Raw genomic sequence first — 17,657 nt, forward strand, 5'->3', positions numbered from 1 at the left:
GTGAGCGAGCTTTATTAACAAAAGGGTTAAACAAACAGGGACGAGGAGGAAGAAAACCAGAACCTAAGAATAAACTAAACTGGGAAAAGCTACGCAAAAACAAACCTGAAACCTTGAGTCGCGAAACGGAGATGCAGGGAGAATACACGAGAACATGGAAGGGAGCAACACAGATGAACCAGCAACGACTAAGACAGAAGACACGACTTAAAAACACTCAGAGAACACAGGGAGATTACACACAGGTGGGGGACACAGCTGGGAGTGATTAACGTGACGAGACTAGGGAGGCGAACTGAAAACACTCACATAAGACGCAGACCTTCACAATAAAACAGGAACTTACACATGCAAGGACACAGACTAAGAAACGCGGACTAGATACAGGAACACACGGGCAGAACAGAGTAAACACTAAACAGAGGAAGAACAGAACCAACAATCACACTAATAGAAAACACAAAACACTGGGTCAAAAGGACCCAGGACCATGAAAGATTGTGGGAGTTTGACTGTCGGAGTTGGTTGTGTGGGTTGCTGCAAACAACATGCCCCTTTTTGGGAATTATAAAGTTAATCTGAAATCTAATTATGTGTGTCATTGCATATCTCAGTGCCACCATGCAATACATACAATATGCTCTAGTGATGTCCAAGAATAATATCATGACACTTAATCTAAGCCTAAGTACATAAATTTGTATCTGGTTAGAAATGTGTAAACAGAGTTAGGTTACATCAAATATAGATGAAATGAATTCGAAGTTAAGCTGATGATGCTTAGATTCATTCACTGAATTCCACTGTCATAGTGTTTATTATGAAGACAGCATAAATAGTATCATGTCAGTGTAGAGGATTGAACAGGATAACCCATGTTTACATCTTGTTGAATTCAGTTGTGTAAATCCACATAGAGCAGTAAATCTCATAGCCGCAGTAGTCCAGATCAGCTGATCATAGCCTGTACACACAAAAGAAAATATGCTGCAGCTCCTTATAGAAATTGTGATTCGGTCTGGATGGGCCTGGGCCCCCTTTCCCTGGCGGGTCGCGGAGTATGGGGGTGCCTACTGGGGTCAGCGGGGGAGCTGGCCCCAGGGAGGGGTCACTTGCCCCTCCCTTCCTGCCCTCCCCATCTCCAGCTGCCTCCCTCTTCCCGCTCCACCACAACCACCCACACACACAGGACCTTGGAGTAGGGGTATGTCACCAGGGTGCAGAGGAGGCTACCCCCCCTCTGTCCCCTTCTGGCTGCCTCTGCCTCAATTTTATCCCACAACTTAGACATTCACATTACTCACACTCTCATTACACATACATATAGGATCTTGGGGGTGGGCACGATACACGGAATCCAAATTACCATCAGGGTGTACACCCCACCCCTGGCATCGTTGCCCACCTCTCAAGGTTAAATACACGTAGACATTGAGGGCTAGCAGGAGGGACCATGCGCTTACCTGCTGCTCTCTGGCAGGTAGCTCCATGCCCTCCTGGGTTTTAAATGCACCTTAGAACACACATGCATCAACACTACAATGAGCGGGTGGAGGGAGGTTTGGAGACTTCTCTCACCCCCGTTCTCTGCGACCTGCTGGAGCGGGGGGGCTAGGCGGAGGAGTTGGCCGTCCGACTGCGGTCTGGAGTGTGGGGCCTCCCTGCTGCTGCGGAGTCGGGGCGGTCTGCCTCCCCCCACCGCAGGGAAAAGGGTAATGTGGGAGCCAAGTTAAGATAGTTCATATGTTTTAGTATTTATATTTCGCTGTTGTTAAGCTTGTGTGTGTAATTAATAATTTTAGGAAATAGATGCATGTTTATGGTGGAACTAGGTTACGTAGTACCATGAATACATGTGCCTTAAAGACTCGTGTTTATAGTAAAATCCGGGCATCACGGATGTATGCAAATTAGTGCATGCGGTGCGGGAGGGGGGGGAGAGAGAGAAAAGGAGTTAACACGGCATAAGCTATACGGGGCAGCAGGGTAGAACAGAGCCACACGGTTTTCCTACCGTAGTAGGTTATTTTGTTGAGGACAAGTTAAACCTGACCACTCCTGTAAGATGCAAAAACCGTGGAATAAATTTTTTGTTACATCTTTTCACATCGGAGTCCCGTGGAGTTCTTTTTCCTCTTCAAACTGACGTACGCGAGTGAATCACAGGAAAACTGGTCTCACGGCTTACACATTTTGTAGGAAAACCTGCTCGTTGTGGATTAATTGACGCGACTAAAGAAGGAAAAAACCCGAGCTGCTGCAGCGACAACAAACGTGAGTAAGTGGAGCTAATTCACGAGGAAAAAGTGCTGAGTCATGGTGGATGCTGAACTGTGTGGTAGCCAACATGCATGATTTTTGGATGATAAAATAAGGATTTTGGTGTTGCTATTCGGGAAATTAATAGCATGAACAACGAAGAAGAAGACACAGTAGCAGAATTGGAAGCTAGGGCGGTGAAAATCACACCTAAAGCTATGGAGGAAAGGCTGCAACGTATTATCAATTTACGGAAGGCCAAGCTAGCCAAATTAACAGGCACAGTGAAACAAGTGCGCCAGCTGATGGAAAATGAATGTGATACCAGCCTAACAGAAGTAACACAGTTAATGAAGGATTTTAATGAGCAGTTTGGAGACTTTTGTGGTTTGAACACAAATGTTAAAGAGGTACTCCAGCAAATGCCGGAGGAGGATTTAACTAAAGACCAGGAAAATTGGTTTGAACCTAAGGCTGATTCCTTTAAGGCTTTTGCTGAGACAGCTTCGGCTTGGATTGACAAGATGGCCATGCGCGCTGTGGAGGCTGAAAAATGCAATGAAGATGTGGATCCATCTGACAGCATATCTAATGCATCTGTCTCAAAACGCAGTGATAAGGCATTTTCAGAACGCGGCTCCTGCGCTTCGTCATCGGTGTCGTCCACACGCATGAAGGCAGAGGTGGAGCGAGCTACCTTATTGATTAAGGCATCATCTTTAAGACAGAAACGCTTGCTGGAGGAAAGGGAGGCTAAACTCCAATCTGAAAAGGAGGAGCTAGAAATACAAACAGCTCTTGCAGCAAATGAGGCATCTTTTCACATCGGAGTCCCGTGGAGTTCTTTTTCCTCTTCAAACTGACGTACGCGAGTGAATCACGGGAAAACTGGTCTCACGGCTTACACAGGTAACACCACCTGGGTCTGGGTGCAGTTCCCCCTCCAGGGGCAAGGGTACCTAGACCCGGTTTGTAGAGTAAGCTTGGGGAGTGTGATCGTGTGTACAGCGTCTCTTTATGTCTGTCTCCACGTTGGTTGAGTGTGGAGTAAGTGCATATGAGAGCATGAGGGTGGGAATGGATGTTTGTATATGTGTGTGCCTGTACGTCTGTGTCTATATGTCAGGTTGGGTGTCAGGCGCCACCTCTCTGGGGACATCTTAGGCCCTCCAAGGTTTGGAGGCCTATCTCCCCCTACCACCACTTCCCTGCCAGTGGTGGACTCCCTCAGACATTGGTGCGTTGGTGGTTCTTTGTGTCCGGGGATGGGCGTCCGGGTACACACCGGCTCACTCCTTGGCGGCCGCTTATCGGGGCCTCTTGGCCTGGGGCTCAGTCACTCAGGCACAGCTGGCTGCCGGCGGAGCTCACGGGCACGTCACTGCAACTCCCCCTGGCTTCTGCTCCGCGGCTGCTGAGTGAGCCCTCATCTGGGACTCTCCTCAGCTCTTTCTGGGACAGTGGCGCGGCTGCCCCTCTGTTGGTCTTCCTTGGTCTCTTGTGTTCTGGGGGCCTCTGGATGTCTGGAGTTTTGATCTCCTCCATACCTGCTTCATGCCCTGGAGGACGGGGCTGTGGCCCCCCCACACCCTCTAGCAGATCATTACATGAAGGAACCTTTTAAAAAAAAAAAAAACAAGCGCGTCCATGCTCACAGGTGTACACACGGGTGATCACACCCACAAACTACACCCTTTTTGGCTCCTGTGCCTCAAAGCACACTGTGTTCTGTTGATCTTATGTGCTGCACAATAATGTTTAATATTTAGTATTTACTGTCATATTCCCATATATCATTGTGATGTTGTTTATTCTATTACTCTTGTTCTCTTCTGCTTGTTTTCTTTTTTCTTTCTCAGCAGGTGATCCAGGTGATTGATATATGCATTTTATATTTCTTTTTTTTTTCTGCTCATTCTGTTGGTTTTTTTTTTTTTTTTGCCCTTCTCCCCCGTCCCTCTTCTCAGCTGTTTCTCTTTCCCTCTTTCTTTCTCCCCTTCTTTCCCCCAGTCAAGTCTGTCCCGTATTCAGTAAATGAAAATAAAATAAACAATAAAGGGTGAATCAAATGGACCATTACGGCAAGGCTGGGATGGTCAATTTGGTAAAGTAAATCCGTTGGGCATCTTTCTTTGCCTTTAGACAACAATTCTGATGGCAAAAGAGCCAAACGGGACAGGCAAAAAAAAAAAAAAAAAAAAAGTATGCTCCCAGATAACAAAGCATATTAAAAATAAATCACTTTTAATGAGGAAAAAAAAAAAAAGAAATTGTGATTCTTTTTCCCAAGCTGAGCCACCACGAACAATTTTAGGACTGCTGATTTCTACTTGAACCTCTGAAGGTACTCTTTTTTCTGTTTAGAAGCAAAGGCACTGTGAAATGAATGGACCCACACAGGATGGGATGTGGTTAACACTTTATTTGATTGTGCGAAACCAGAAAAGATTTATTGCAATCTTTGTAGCCAGAAGTCAGCTGTCTCCATGGCTTCCTGCACTACACGCTGCCCTCCACAACTGTCTCTTTGTCACTCTAGTTCCTCCCCCTCCACTGCAGCAGGCCAGAGACCACACCCCTGCCACAGTCACCCTCTACAATATTGGAAAATAGAGCTTTTTTTTTTTTTAATTTTCCTTCTTTTTTTCTCTGCTCATTTTCTACTACTAACAGTACTGTTCTCCTGGCAACTGCCAAACCCGGATTCGCCTATCCAATTGCCAGACTGAGAAGCATGATTTGTCATTCTAGAGAACACATCTCCACTGCTCTAGAGTCCGGTGGCGGTGTGCTTTACATCAATGCATCTGACTCTTTGCTTTGCATTTGGGGATGCACGGCTTGGATGCAGCTTTTTCCTTTGTGTGTGGCTTTTTCTTTTTTTGTTTTTTGTTTAGTTTCTCTGAGCAATGCACATTTTGACCTTAGGGAGAGATTTTCTGGGATTTGCACGCCTAGGAAGATTGGCATGTTAAGTGTGTTCCAATTATGAGCAATCCTTCTCACTGTAGAATAATGGACTTCAGGTTGTTTGACCATTTCAAAAATGCTGCTTAGTAGGTCTGTTTTTATTTTATTTTTTTATTTTATTTTTATCATCAATTAGCCAAGACTCTTGGTTACAGTACAATACTTATTTTCCACCCTAATTTACGAATAAATTCTTTACAAATCCTACCATGTGAATTCATGGATTTTTTTTCACATTCTGTCTCTCACAGTTGAAGTGTACCTCTGGTGCAAATTACTGACCTCTGTCATCATTTTAAGTGGGGGAACTTGCACAATCGGTGGCTGACTAAATACTTTTTTGCCCCACTGTAGTTTAAGTGTGACGAAACAGTGGATTTCAAAACGTGCAAAGTTCAGACATTTCACAAGAGTTAACTCAGCAAATGTCTGATCATTATCAGAATTTTTCACAAAAAGAAAACAACAAAAAAACAACAAGCAGCCAAAAGGGCAGAAACAATGCTGTATATGGTGAAGCCATTTTTAAAATGTTGAGCTACTGTTAAGAAATTGTATTGCATTGGTGGGTCTTTACTTCATAATGTAAAGTGCCTTGAGGTGAATATGATGGTCGACAATATCGAAAGCAGAGGTCAGGTCTAACAACAGTAGAACAGAGCACTCGCCAGCATCATAATTCATCAATATATCACTAGACACTCTAAGAAGTGCAGTTTTGGTGGATTGAGTGGAATTCCACTCAATTCACCAAAACTGCACTTCTTAGAGATGAAAACCACATTGGAAATTATCAAGAATGTTATGTTCATTAAGAACCGCTGGGAGTTGCTTGGCCACAACCTAAAATCTAAAATCTTGGTAATAAATGGTAATTTTGAGATAGGTCTATAGTTTGATAAGCACACTTCTACTGGTTGGCCATAAACCCCACTTTCCTCAGGTTCTCCAGGTCAATGTCCACCTGCTGCACATGCTGTGGGCCAGTGGCACTGTGGATGATAATGTCATCCAGGTAGGCGGCAGCATACAGGGAGTGCAGAATTATTAGGGAAGTTGTATTTTTGAGGAATAATTTTATTATTGAACAACAACCATGTTCTCAATGAACCCAAAAAACTCATTAATATCAAAGCTGAATGTTTTTGGAAGTAGTTTTTAGTTTGTTTTTAGTTTTAGCTATTTTAGGGGGATATCTGTGTGTGCAGGTGACTATTACTGTGCATAATTATTAGGCAACTTAACAAAAAACAAATATATACCCATTTCAATTATTTATTTTTAAGAGTGACACCAATATAACATCTCCACATTCACAAATATACATTTCTGACATTCAAAAACAAAACAAAAACAAATCAGCGACCAATATAGCCACCTTTCTTTGCAAGGACACTCAAAAGCTTGCCATCCATGGATTCTGTCTGTGTTTTGATCTGTTCACCATCAACATTGCGTGCAGCAGCAACCACAGCCTCCCAGACACTGTTCAGAGAGGTGTACTGTTTTCCCTCCTTGTAAATCTCACATTTGATGATGGACCACAGGTTCTCAATGGGGTTCAGATCAGGTGAACAAGGTGGCCATGTCATTAGTTTTTCTTCTTTTATACCCTTTCTTGCCAGCCACGCTGTGGAGTACTTGGACGCGTGTGATAGAGCATTGTCCTGCATGAAAATCATGTTTTTCTTGAAGGATGCAGACTTCTTCCTGTACCACTGCTTGAAGAAGGTGTCTTCCAGAAACTGGCAGTAGGACTGGGAGTTGAGCTTGACTCCATCCTCAACCCGAAAAGGCCCCACAAGCTCATCTTTGATGATACCAGCCCAAACCAGTACTCCACCTCCACCTTGCTGGCGTCTGAGTCGGACTGGAGCTCTCTGCCCTTTACCAATCCAGCCACGGGCCCATCCATCTGGCCCATCAAGACTCACTCTCATTTCATCAGTCCATAAAACCTTAAAATCAGTCTTGAGATATTTCTTGGCCCAGTCTTGACGTTTCAGCTTGTGTGTCTTGTTCAGTGGTGGTCGTCTTTCAGCCTTTCTTACCTTGGCCATGTCTCTGAGTATTGCACACCTTGTGCTTTTGGGCACTCCAGTGATGTTGCAGCTCTGAAATATGGCCAAACTGGTGGCAAGTGGCATCTTGGCAGCTGCACGCTTGACTTTTCTCAGTTCATGGGCAGTTATTTTGCGCCTTGGTTTTTCCACACGCTTCTTGCGACCCTGTTGACTATTTTGAATGAAACGCTTGATTGTTTGATGATCACGCTTCAGCAGCTTTGCAATTTTGAGACTGCTGCATCCCTCTGCAAGATATTTCACTATTTTTGACTTTTCTGAGCCTGTCAAGTCCTTCTTTTGACCCATTTTGCCAAAGGAAAGGACGTTGCCTAATAATTATGCACACCTGATATAGGGTGTTGATGTCATTAGACCACACCCCTTCTCATTACAGAGATACACATCACCTAATATGCTTAATTGGTAGTAGGCTTTCGAGCCTATACAGCTTGGAGTAAGACAACATGCATGAAGAGGATGATGTGGACAAAATACTCATTTGCCAAATAATTCTGCACTCCCTGTACACAGGACTTCAACGGTCTCAGCATAGAGAGGCAGCTTTGTTGCACTCTGTTGAATTACAGTCATCTTCCAGAGATCATGAATTTTTCTTATTATTAGAGACATCAATATCAATTGTTACTTTGATGGAGTAATCTTGAAGATTTTGTCTTGACTTAACTGAATTGACTATAATTAGGACTCAAGTGTATCTGGATCCCAGTGCATCAGGCATGCCATGAACACGTTATAGATACACCAAAGATTGTTTTCACGTTTCAGGTTAAAACAGTTAGGAGAAGGAAACACATCAGAACAGTAAACCATGAACATATTATATACGCACTGAAGATTGTTTTCAGTTTTCAGGTTGCCTTGTTAGACGAGCACCTCTCTGGTTTGTGTGCTGTGGCATTTTCAAAAACCTGGTTTTCTTTTTCCTGTTCGAGGTCACCAGAGGGCCTCCAGGCTTGGCAGTTGTGGGCAGTTTTGTCCTGTCTTCATGTCTCATGGTAAAAACAGCTGCAAGCCAGTTTCAATAGAGCTGAAATTAAACTGAAAAAGAAAGGAAGGGTACGGTTTAATGCACTGTTAGGAAATATATTATCAAATGTACAAGTCGGAGTAAAATTGCTTGGAAATCAAACTTTTAGCAATGGCTCTGAAATAACTGAAAATCAGGTTGTGTAGGAATGTTTAGCTTATTTTAGAGTTTAGGAATGTGTTAGATAGGATATAGAATTGTGAGACACTGACACTGTCCTGGATATAAATAAAGGCCTGACTGTGTCATGAACTTAGGAGTAGATTTTAGGAGACCCTCCCCCAGTTCAACTGTGTAAGTAAGACAAAGAGGAGTTAATGCTGAGTGGAAATTCCTCAGGGCATGCCTGGGTGGGAGTCTCAAAGTTTGTAACTAAATAACTTTGGTTTGGAAGGGAGATGGACTTTTATGACCCTCAGGAAGGCACATACATAGAGATATACGCACATAGTGTTTTAACTGTTACGCACACACATCCACACGCACACTCACTCACGTGCACTCACACATACACACAGGTACACGCATACACTCACTCATGTGCACTCACACATACACACGGATACGCGCACACACAGGCATTCACGTGCTCGTGCACATAGTCCCCTCCTGTTTACGCTCTACACATCCGACTGCTCCCCTACCCATCTCTCAAACACCATCATAAAGTTCGCGGATGACACCACAGTGGTTGGACTCATCTCAAGGGGGGATGAGTCGGACTACAGAGATGAGGTCAACAGACTGAGTGGTGTTCAGTTAACAACCTCCAACTGAACACCACGAAAACTAAAGTACTTATCTTGGACTTCAGGAAGGGCAGAGCAGACCCGGCCCCACTTTACATTCACGGGAGCTGTGTGGAGAGGGTACACTCCATGAGGTTTCTGGGCGTGCAGATATCTGATGACCTCTCCTGGACTGCAAATACTACAGCGCTGTTAAAAAGGCCCAGCAGCGTCTCCACTTTCTGAGAGTGCTCAGGAGGAACAACCTGGAGGAGAGGCTGCTGGTGACATTTTACAGAGCCACCATAGAGAGCATCCTAACGTACGGCATAACAACATGGTATGCAGGGTGCTCAGCTGCAGACAGGAAAGTACTGCAGAGGGTCATCAACACAGCCCAGAAGATCACTGGCTGCTCTCTGCCCAGCCTGGAGGTCACTGCAAACTCTCGGTACCTCAGCAGAGCTGGCAATATCATCAAGGAGTACTCTCACCCCAGCAACCAACTGTTTGAACTATTACCGTCAGGCCGACGGTACAGGTCACATAAAACCAGGACAAACAGATTCAGGGATAGCTTCTTTCCCAGAGCTATCACCGTAGTAAATAAGCACAAAAACAATTGAACCTATTCCATACCGTCACTGTCATTATATTATGCTGCTATTCATACTGTCATCATATTAATGCTGCTATCCTGTATATATTGTACATACTATTGTTTGAGTACTTACGATTGTTTTTTTTTTGTACTTTTTATATTTTACATTTATATTTATTATTGAAACTTGCACCAAGGGAGTGTCACTCTGTACAATGACAATAAAGGCTATTCTATTCTATTCTATTCTATTCTATAGACACAGCCACAGAGTTTGCAGCACACCATGGGGGGTTTTATGATGGGGTCGCTCCTCCAAAACTGTGTTTCACAGACAAATGAGTGAAGATTTTGCAGAGGGGCACCGGCCTGGCAAGTCTTCCCTTCTAGAAGAATGCATGCTTAAATGAGGATAAATAAAGACGAGTAAAGATGAGTAAAGATGAATAAAGTTTTTGTGAAAATGACTACTGAGTCCGTCTCTGGATGCTCGAGGAATAAAAAGAACCGGGGTAAAACTGATTTCGCAACAGTTGTCATTCACTAGGTGGTTTAATGTTGAACATGTTTTTCTCTATCAACCAATGCTTGCCATGGGGTCTCTAGACCTGGGGCTTACCACACGTCTGCAGACTTGCATGTTTTAAAAGGACCAAATCTCAGCCTGATGCTTTTTTCCTCTTCTTTTTATTTCATGTTTCGAACCCCAGCTGCTATGCTGAGCATCCATCCTGACAGATCTCAGTTCTTTTGGTACGAGACGATCACGCTGAGCTGTGAAGGGACAGACAACTCTGGAAATTGGACTCTGAAGAGAAACACCTCTAAAACTGCTGAGTCATGTATCTCGGGTTGGGGAGTGTCAAATCAGACGTCATGCACTATTGTGGACACCTATGCATCAGACACTGGAACATACTGGTGTGAGTCTGATCGAGGGGAATGCAGTGAGGCTATCAACATCACAGTCACATGTAATGCTCTTTACTATTTGATGTTTTAGACTTTGTATCTGTTATAGAGCTGAGGAGTCATAGCACGGTTTGATTTTTAGATGGAGTGATCCTGGAAAGCCCTGTGCTTCCTGTGACAGAGGATGAAACCGTGACACTTTTCTGCTATTACAAGTACGATGAAGAGAGCAGGGCGACTTCTAATTTCTCTGCTAACTTCTACAAAGACGGACATTTAATCAGTACTCAGCCTGCAGGGAACCTCACTTTCTCAGCTGTGTCCTTATCTGATGAAGGGTTCTACAAGTGTGAACACCCAACAAAAGGACAGTCAGCACAGAGTTGGATGGCTGTCAAAGGCAAAGGTGGGTTCAGGCAACAAGACATCTGTTTCAGAAGAAATGTGGTAGACGTGATACATAAAATACACCCAGTCTGTCCTTTGACATATTCATTGTGCTCCAAAAGCAATGCATTGACTAATTTCACCTATAAACTAGTCACTGAGGATTGATTGACATATATTCAAAAGATTTTGTTATTTTCCAACTGCTGAAGCATAAAATCCTTATTGAGGCAGTCCTTTCTTCCTCCTCTCACCCCAAATGGTCGCAACAGACAGCAGATGGCCGCCCCTCCCTGAGCCTGGTTCTGCTGGATGTTTCTTCCTGTTAAAAGAAAGTTTTTCTCTCCCTCTGTCGCCAAAGTGCTTGCTCATAGGGGGTCATATGATTGTTGGGGTTTTCGCTGTTTTCTTTGTATTATTGTAGGGTCTTTGCCTTACAATATAAAATGCCTTTAGGTAGCTGTTGTTGTGCACTGTATTGAATGCTGAATTGAAACTATTTAAAATGCAGTCACACATTTTCAGTGTGTCCACATGCACATTGCATGGTCAAAAAAAATATAAACAGTATAAAAAGTGGATGTAGCCATTCTTGCACCACCCATTACTTAGTGAAGTACTCTTATGAAACCTCAAGTTGAGTGCTTTACCACTTTGAACTGGACATGATAAGGGAAGAGGTGTCCAATGCACATTCATTGTTCAAGAACTTATGACTGGTAATTAATTCATGAGTGAGCATTACTTGGATGATCCTTCATTCTGATTTCAATAAAGGCCATAATTTACTAAATGAACTTCATATTTTATTCATTATGACTAGAAATTCGTGGCTGAGCCAAGCAAGTCAACAGAAAAAGGTTTAAAGAGGTCACAGAGTGAGGGAACTTCCCCTAGACTTCTATAGCACTGGAAGTCTCTTTCCAGTCACAGGAGTCTCCACCTGCTGGCCAATTAAAGAATGAAGGTTTAACATACTTGCATATTAGACCTTGAGGCTGTATTCATCTTTTATACAGCCTGTGCAGGACTGCTCTGATTCACACATCTTATCCACACATACTTAATTAGAAGTTAAATATGAGAAATACATATATAAAGTTCAAGAGCTTTTAAGCTCCTGTGCCCTGTATTTCTGCCTTGGCTTTCCTTGTCGGTTACCTAATTGATTCTACTGTGTATTGTTTGATTTCCTTCCTTTATTGTTGCCTTTCAGCCATTTATTCTGCCAGTATTTTTGGTACTTTCTATGCCAACTCTGTTATTTTGTTCTGTCTTCCTTACAGTCAGAGCTCAGCTATCAGTATCTGTGCCTGGACTGATTGGTGCTATTCTGGTGAAACTCTTCTACACTGTGATTATTACACTGGGTGCAAATGTACTCATACGCTGAGCTAATGGTAGAAAACCTGAGAAAATGAGTGTGATGTGACCTCTTTGATATCATTGCCCTCATATATTGAAATATATCTTTAGATTTGTACAGCCATGATGTTTCGCTTTTTATTTGAAAATGCTGGAAATTAATCGCAAAGAAAAAAACCAAGAATTTAAGAACATCTAAGATAAGATGCAGTAAAAATGTTTAAGGATGTGTTCACCAACAGCTATGGAGTCTGTGTATGTAATGGTGTTAAACATGTACTCATAAGGCAAGTATTTAACCATCCAGCCATCAGTTTTTGCAGCTGAGCTAGAGCTGGAGCCTATCCCAGCTGTCATAGGGCGAGAGGAGCTATGGACAAATTGCCAGAACTGGTGAGAGACAGATCTGAGAATAACCATGTAACCTAGCATATCTTTGAATTGTGGGTGGAAGCTGGAAAACCCACTGAGAGAAGATGCAAACTCCACTTAGAACACCAGGCAACTGATGGATTCACACCCAGGACCGTCTTCCTGTGAGGCCGTGGTGAGAAAACCATATCATTATGCCGTCCTTGTTACTATATGACTGTAACTACCCTCTATAGTGTTTTGTAAACCATTTAACACATTAATATGGTTCTAATAAATGACAACTGGAGTGCCTGGAGAGAACCCACACCAGCACTGGGAGAAGATACAATCTTCACACCGAAGACCAGGAAACTGATGGATTCACACTCAGGACCGTCTTCCTGTGAGGCTGTGGTGCTAATCATCGTATCATCATGCAGCCCATGTTAAACTATATGACAGTAACTACCCTCTATAGTGTTTTGTAAAACATTTAATATGTTATTGGGGTTCTAATAAATGACAACTGGAGCATCAAAGAGTGCATTTTGTGTTTTCTGTTGGAAAATACACTTTAGGTTTTAAAAAGGCATCATTTTAAATCTGGGTGAAGTATTTTTATAGGAAATCAAAAAGGATCAAACTCATATTGAGGATAAATGTGTGAATGACTATTAAGTTACATAGATGTTGCCTTGATTTGCAGCCCAATGTCTGTTCAAGACAAACTTTTCAGGAATAATTAAAAATAACGTTCAGTGTACGATGAAGCCCTCTGTCTGTAACTCAGGGTATCAGCATGTTTACACTGTTGACAGGTGACAAAAATAAATGTTTCTCAGTGCTCACTCTGCCTCATTTTTTAGGTAATCACCATTCAAACCTGGGTGATGATGATAATAATAATAATAATAATAATAATAATAATAATAATAATAATTGTTATGGCCCTGGGCCTCGGAGGGAGTGAGAGCGCTTTTCTCTTCAAGCAAATCCAGCCCTGTGCCAGCCCTCCTGTATGCAGATTGCAGTGTGTCAACCCTCATAGACAGGGGTGCACATAAGTGGTCCGCAGGTGCGCTTCAAACAAATGATGAACGCACAGAGATGTGGTGCAGAATATGCCGTGAAAATCCCTCTCAAGCGAACAAAAACAGTGCCTTTTATATGGACGCAAACACACATTGCAACTTCTAATCTGGTGCGCGTCTTTTATTTTGACAGTGCATGCGCACCTGCGGACCACTTATGTGCACCCCTGCTAATAGACACTGGACTGCCTGGGATCCGGTGGTGCTCCAGGAAGCAATGAGTGCTTGATTGTATCCACCTGTGGCTCTGTGTCTGCTGCTTAGGACTGAACACGCTTCCTTCTTGCCTCCCTCTTTGAACTTTGCTCGCTCAACTCTGTTCATAGCATTGAATTTTATTTGTTAACCTCGGTGCCTGGTTGAACTTAACTTGATTAGAGTTTTGTGATGCTAGCTTGCCTCAGTTAACTCTTAGCTTTTACTATTGTCTGTGTTAATGCCTTCATGTAAAGTGGTCTGTTGAAAAAGCCCTGTCGGTTTTCTGTTTTACTCAGTTTCTTGTGTGAGGGCTCGTGTATGTTACGCCTCCCTAGGAGAGGGGATCGTAACAACAACAACAACAATGATAATGATAAAAATCCCAAGATGTAAACCTACCCATGTCACACATTCAACTATGTGTTACATAAAAGCTTTCACTGTAGTGAGATGCATTCAAATTTTAATTTGAGTCAGTCAGATCTGATCTTCAAGGTTACAAACTTTCATTTCTAATCATTAAACTGCTCAAATTCCAAGTAAGATTATTGCTCATGTATCCTTTGTATCCTTAGTTGTTGTAAGTCATGGCAAGTCAAGTTTTCTCACATAAAGTTATTGTGTAACTGCTCTTTTTGTATGCCTTTGAACAGTTATAGTTACTGTATCTTGTATTTGTTGTATTATGTTGTGTTGTATTTGAGTTTAGGCTATTTATTTATTTATTTATTTCACCAAAAACACACAACGCAAAATAAAACTGTAGACAGACTTGACTGATCATTGTCGAAGAGAAGGCTTCAGGTTTTCCATTAATTTGTCCTTGCTCTTTATGTTACAATCAACAGTTTGAGATATACGTTTAGTTTCTGTTAGATTTGTATTGTTGATTGTCAGCTACAAACCTATCAGTTTCATTTGGTTTAATTTCTTGTGAAGAATGACACAGTAATTTAGGTTTCATGTAACTTTATCTTAGCCTCAGCATCTTCGTCTTTGAATAGTTTCGTCAGAAAAAAAACAGAACTCTTATTGTGAAATGTGAGGTGATGATTCAGTTTTTGTCCCTGTTGCTTTGTTGTTTCATGTTGTTTTTGTGATAACAAAGTCCATCTGAAGACTGTTCTCGAAAAGACGAGCACCAAATGATGTTAGACCTGCTGAAGTGAGAAAGTTTTTGCAACCTGCAGGGACTCTCTGTGATCTGCCAACAATGGTACCAATGCCAAGATAAACGCACTATTCATTATGTATATCGTGAAAACGACATAATTATATATTTTAACACCCTTGAAATTATATTGTCTCTTGTAAAAGGGACTTCTTTCTTCCCACTTTATCCTTAAAGTACTTGTTCAAAGCAGATTTTAAGGTATTTGGTATTCACTTACTAATATCGTAGGGTCTCTATATTATCAAGCATCACAAGGGTGTTGTTGTGAAAATCCTTCTGAGACCAAGAAAAAATAAAGTTCTGGACATTTTTTGTGTGTTTGTTTTTTGGAAGATTTTAAATTTTTAGATGATTTGGATTAAATAAAAAACCTTTTTCCAAATAGCGGTTTATTCATTTATTTATTTATTTTTATTTTCTGCCACTAGCTCGACAACAGAATGATGTTATGTGGAGATTTGGTGTTCACGTTCATGTGGATTTGTGGTTATTGTTTTGTTCACAAACAGTAAAATTGTTAGATGAAGGAAACTGGAGAGGAAATGTCTGCTCATCTACAGGGAGTGCAGAATTATTAGGCAAGTTGTATTTTTGAGGAATAATGTTATTATTGAACAACAACCATGTTCTCAATGAACCCAAAAAATTTTTTTTGGAAGTAGTTTTTAGTTTGTTTTTAGTTTTAGCTATTTTAGGGGCATATCTGTGTGTGCAGGTGACTATTACTGTGCATAATTATTAGGCAACTTAACAAAAAACAAATATATACCCATTTCAATTATTTATTTTTACCAGTGAAACCAATATAACATCTCCACATTCACAAATATACATTTCTGACATTCAAAAACAAAACAAAAACAAATCAGCGACCAATATAGCCACCTTTCTTTGCAAGGACACTCAAAAGCCTGCCATCCATGGATTCTGTCAGTGTTTTGATCTGTTCACCATCAACGTTGTGTGCAGCAGCAACCACAGCCTCCCAGACACTGTTCAGAGAGGTGTACTGTTGTCCCTCCTTGTAAATCTCACATTTGATGATGGACCACAGGTTCTCAATGGGGTTCAGATCAGGTGAACAAGGAGGCCATGTCATTAGTTTTTCTTCTTTTATACCCTTTCTTGCCAGCCACGCTGTGGAGTACTTGGACGCGTGTGATGGAGCATTGTCCTGCATGGAAATCATGTTTTTCTTGAAGGATGCAGACTTCTTCCTGTACCACTGCTTGAAGAAGGTGTCTTCCAGAAACTGGCAGTAGGACTGGGAGTTGAGCTTGACTCCATCCTCAACCCGAAAAGGCCCCACAAGCTCATCTTTGATGATACCAGCCCAAACCAGTACTCCACCTCCACCTTGCTGGCGTCTGAGTTGGACTGGAGCTCTCTGCCCTTTACCAATCCAGCCACGGGCCCATCCATCTGGCCCATCAAGACTCACTCTCATTTCATCAGTCCATGAAACCTTAGAAAAACCAGTCTTGAGATATTTCTTGGCCCAGTCTTGACGTTTCAGCTTGTGTGTCTTGTTCAGTGGTGGTCGTCTTTCAGCCTTTCTTACCTTGGCCATGTCTCTGAGTATTGCACACCTTGTGCTTTTGGGCACTCCAGTGATGTTGCAGCTCTGAAATATGGCCAAACTGGTGGCAAGTGGCATCTTGGCAGCTGCACGCTTGACTTTTCTCAGTTCATGGGCAGTTATTTTGCGCCTTGGTTTTTCCACACGCTTCTTGCGACCCTGTTGACTATTTTGAATGAAACGCTTGATTGTTCGATGATCACGCTTCAGAAGCTTTGCAATTTTGAGACTGCTACATCCCTCTGCAAGATATCTCACTATTTTTGACTTTTCTGAGCCTGTCAAGTCCTTCTTTTGACCCATTTTGCCAAAGGAAAGGAAGTTGCCTAATAATTATGCACACCTGATATAGGGTGTTGATGTCATTAGACCACACCCCTTCTCATTACAGAGATGCACATCACCTAATATGCTTAATTGGTAGTAGGCTTTCGAGTCTATACAGCTTGGAGTAAGACAACATGCATGAAGAGGATGATGTGGACAAAATACTCATTTGCCTAATAATTCTGCACTCCCTGTATGCAGAGTGCTCAGAATTAAGGGATGCGTCAGGTGGGAGCTCACCACAGCCTCGTTTTGCCCTTACATTGTTTTTGTAGCTTCAATATGGGATATTTGTGTCCTGCGGCTTTTCAAGCTGCACGTGCTGCACGTGCTGCACTGCTGCCTGCTCCTTATGCATTGCTGCGAGTTACGCCATCACCTGGCCGAGCAGCTGAGCTTGCTCTGTGGGCTGCAGGTCCGACATGCCCAACGGATATTTTGGTATCACTGTGATAGAAAGGACCCAGAACACACTGTGTTGGAAAGAGAAATAATTGATTTGCAAAGGTTCTTTTTCACTCCTGACAGCTTTACAGCTTTACAGTTGTTGCATTGCTGCTTGACACACACAGGTCCAGGTTCCAGCTTCACTGATATA

At 42.4% G+C, this 17,657-nt stretch overlaps 1 long non-coding RNA gene across 2 annotated transcripts; it reads left to right on the top strand.

Moving 5' to 3' along the window:
• The first annotated feature begins 1,776 nt into the window (after positions 1-1,776).
• Positions 1,777-13,216, top strand: LOC143415061 (uncharacterized). Of its 2 annotated transcripts, XR_013095674.1 has the most exons (4): positions 1,777-3,168; positions 10,383-10,646; positions 10,727-10,990; positions 12,258-13,216. It is a non-coding gene; the product is annotated as an uncharacterized LOC143415061 (long non-coding RNA). The 2 variants fall into 2 exon arrangements; XR_013095673.1 differs by having other exon boundaries at positions 10,383-10,990.
• Positions 13,217-17,657: the final 4,441 nt, after the last annotated feature.

Source organism: Maylandia zebra, linkage group LG3 (genome assembly GCF_041146795.1).
Source record: "Maylandia zebra isolate NMK-2024a linkage group LG3, Mzebra_GT3a, whole genome shotgun sequence".
Lineage (NCBI taxonomy): Eukaryota > Metazoa > Chordata > Actinopteri > Cichliformes > Cichlidae > Maylandia > Maylandia zebra.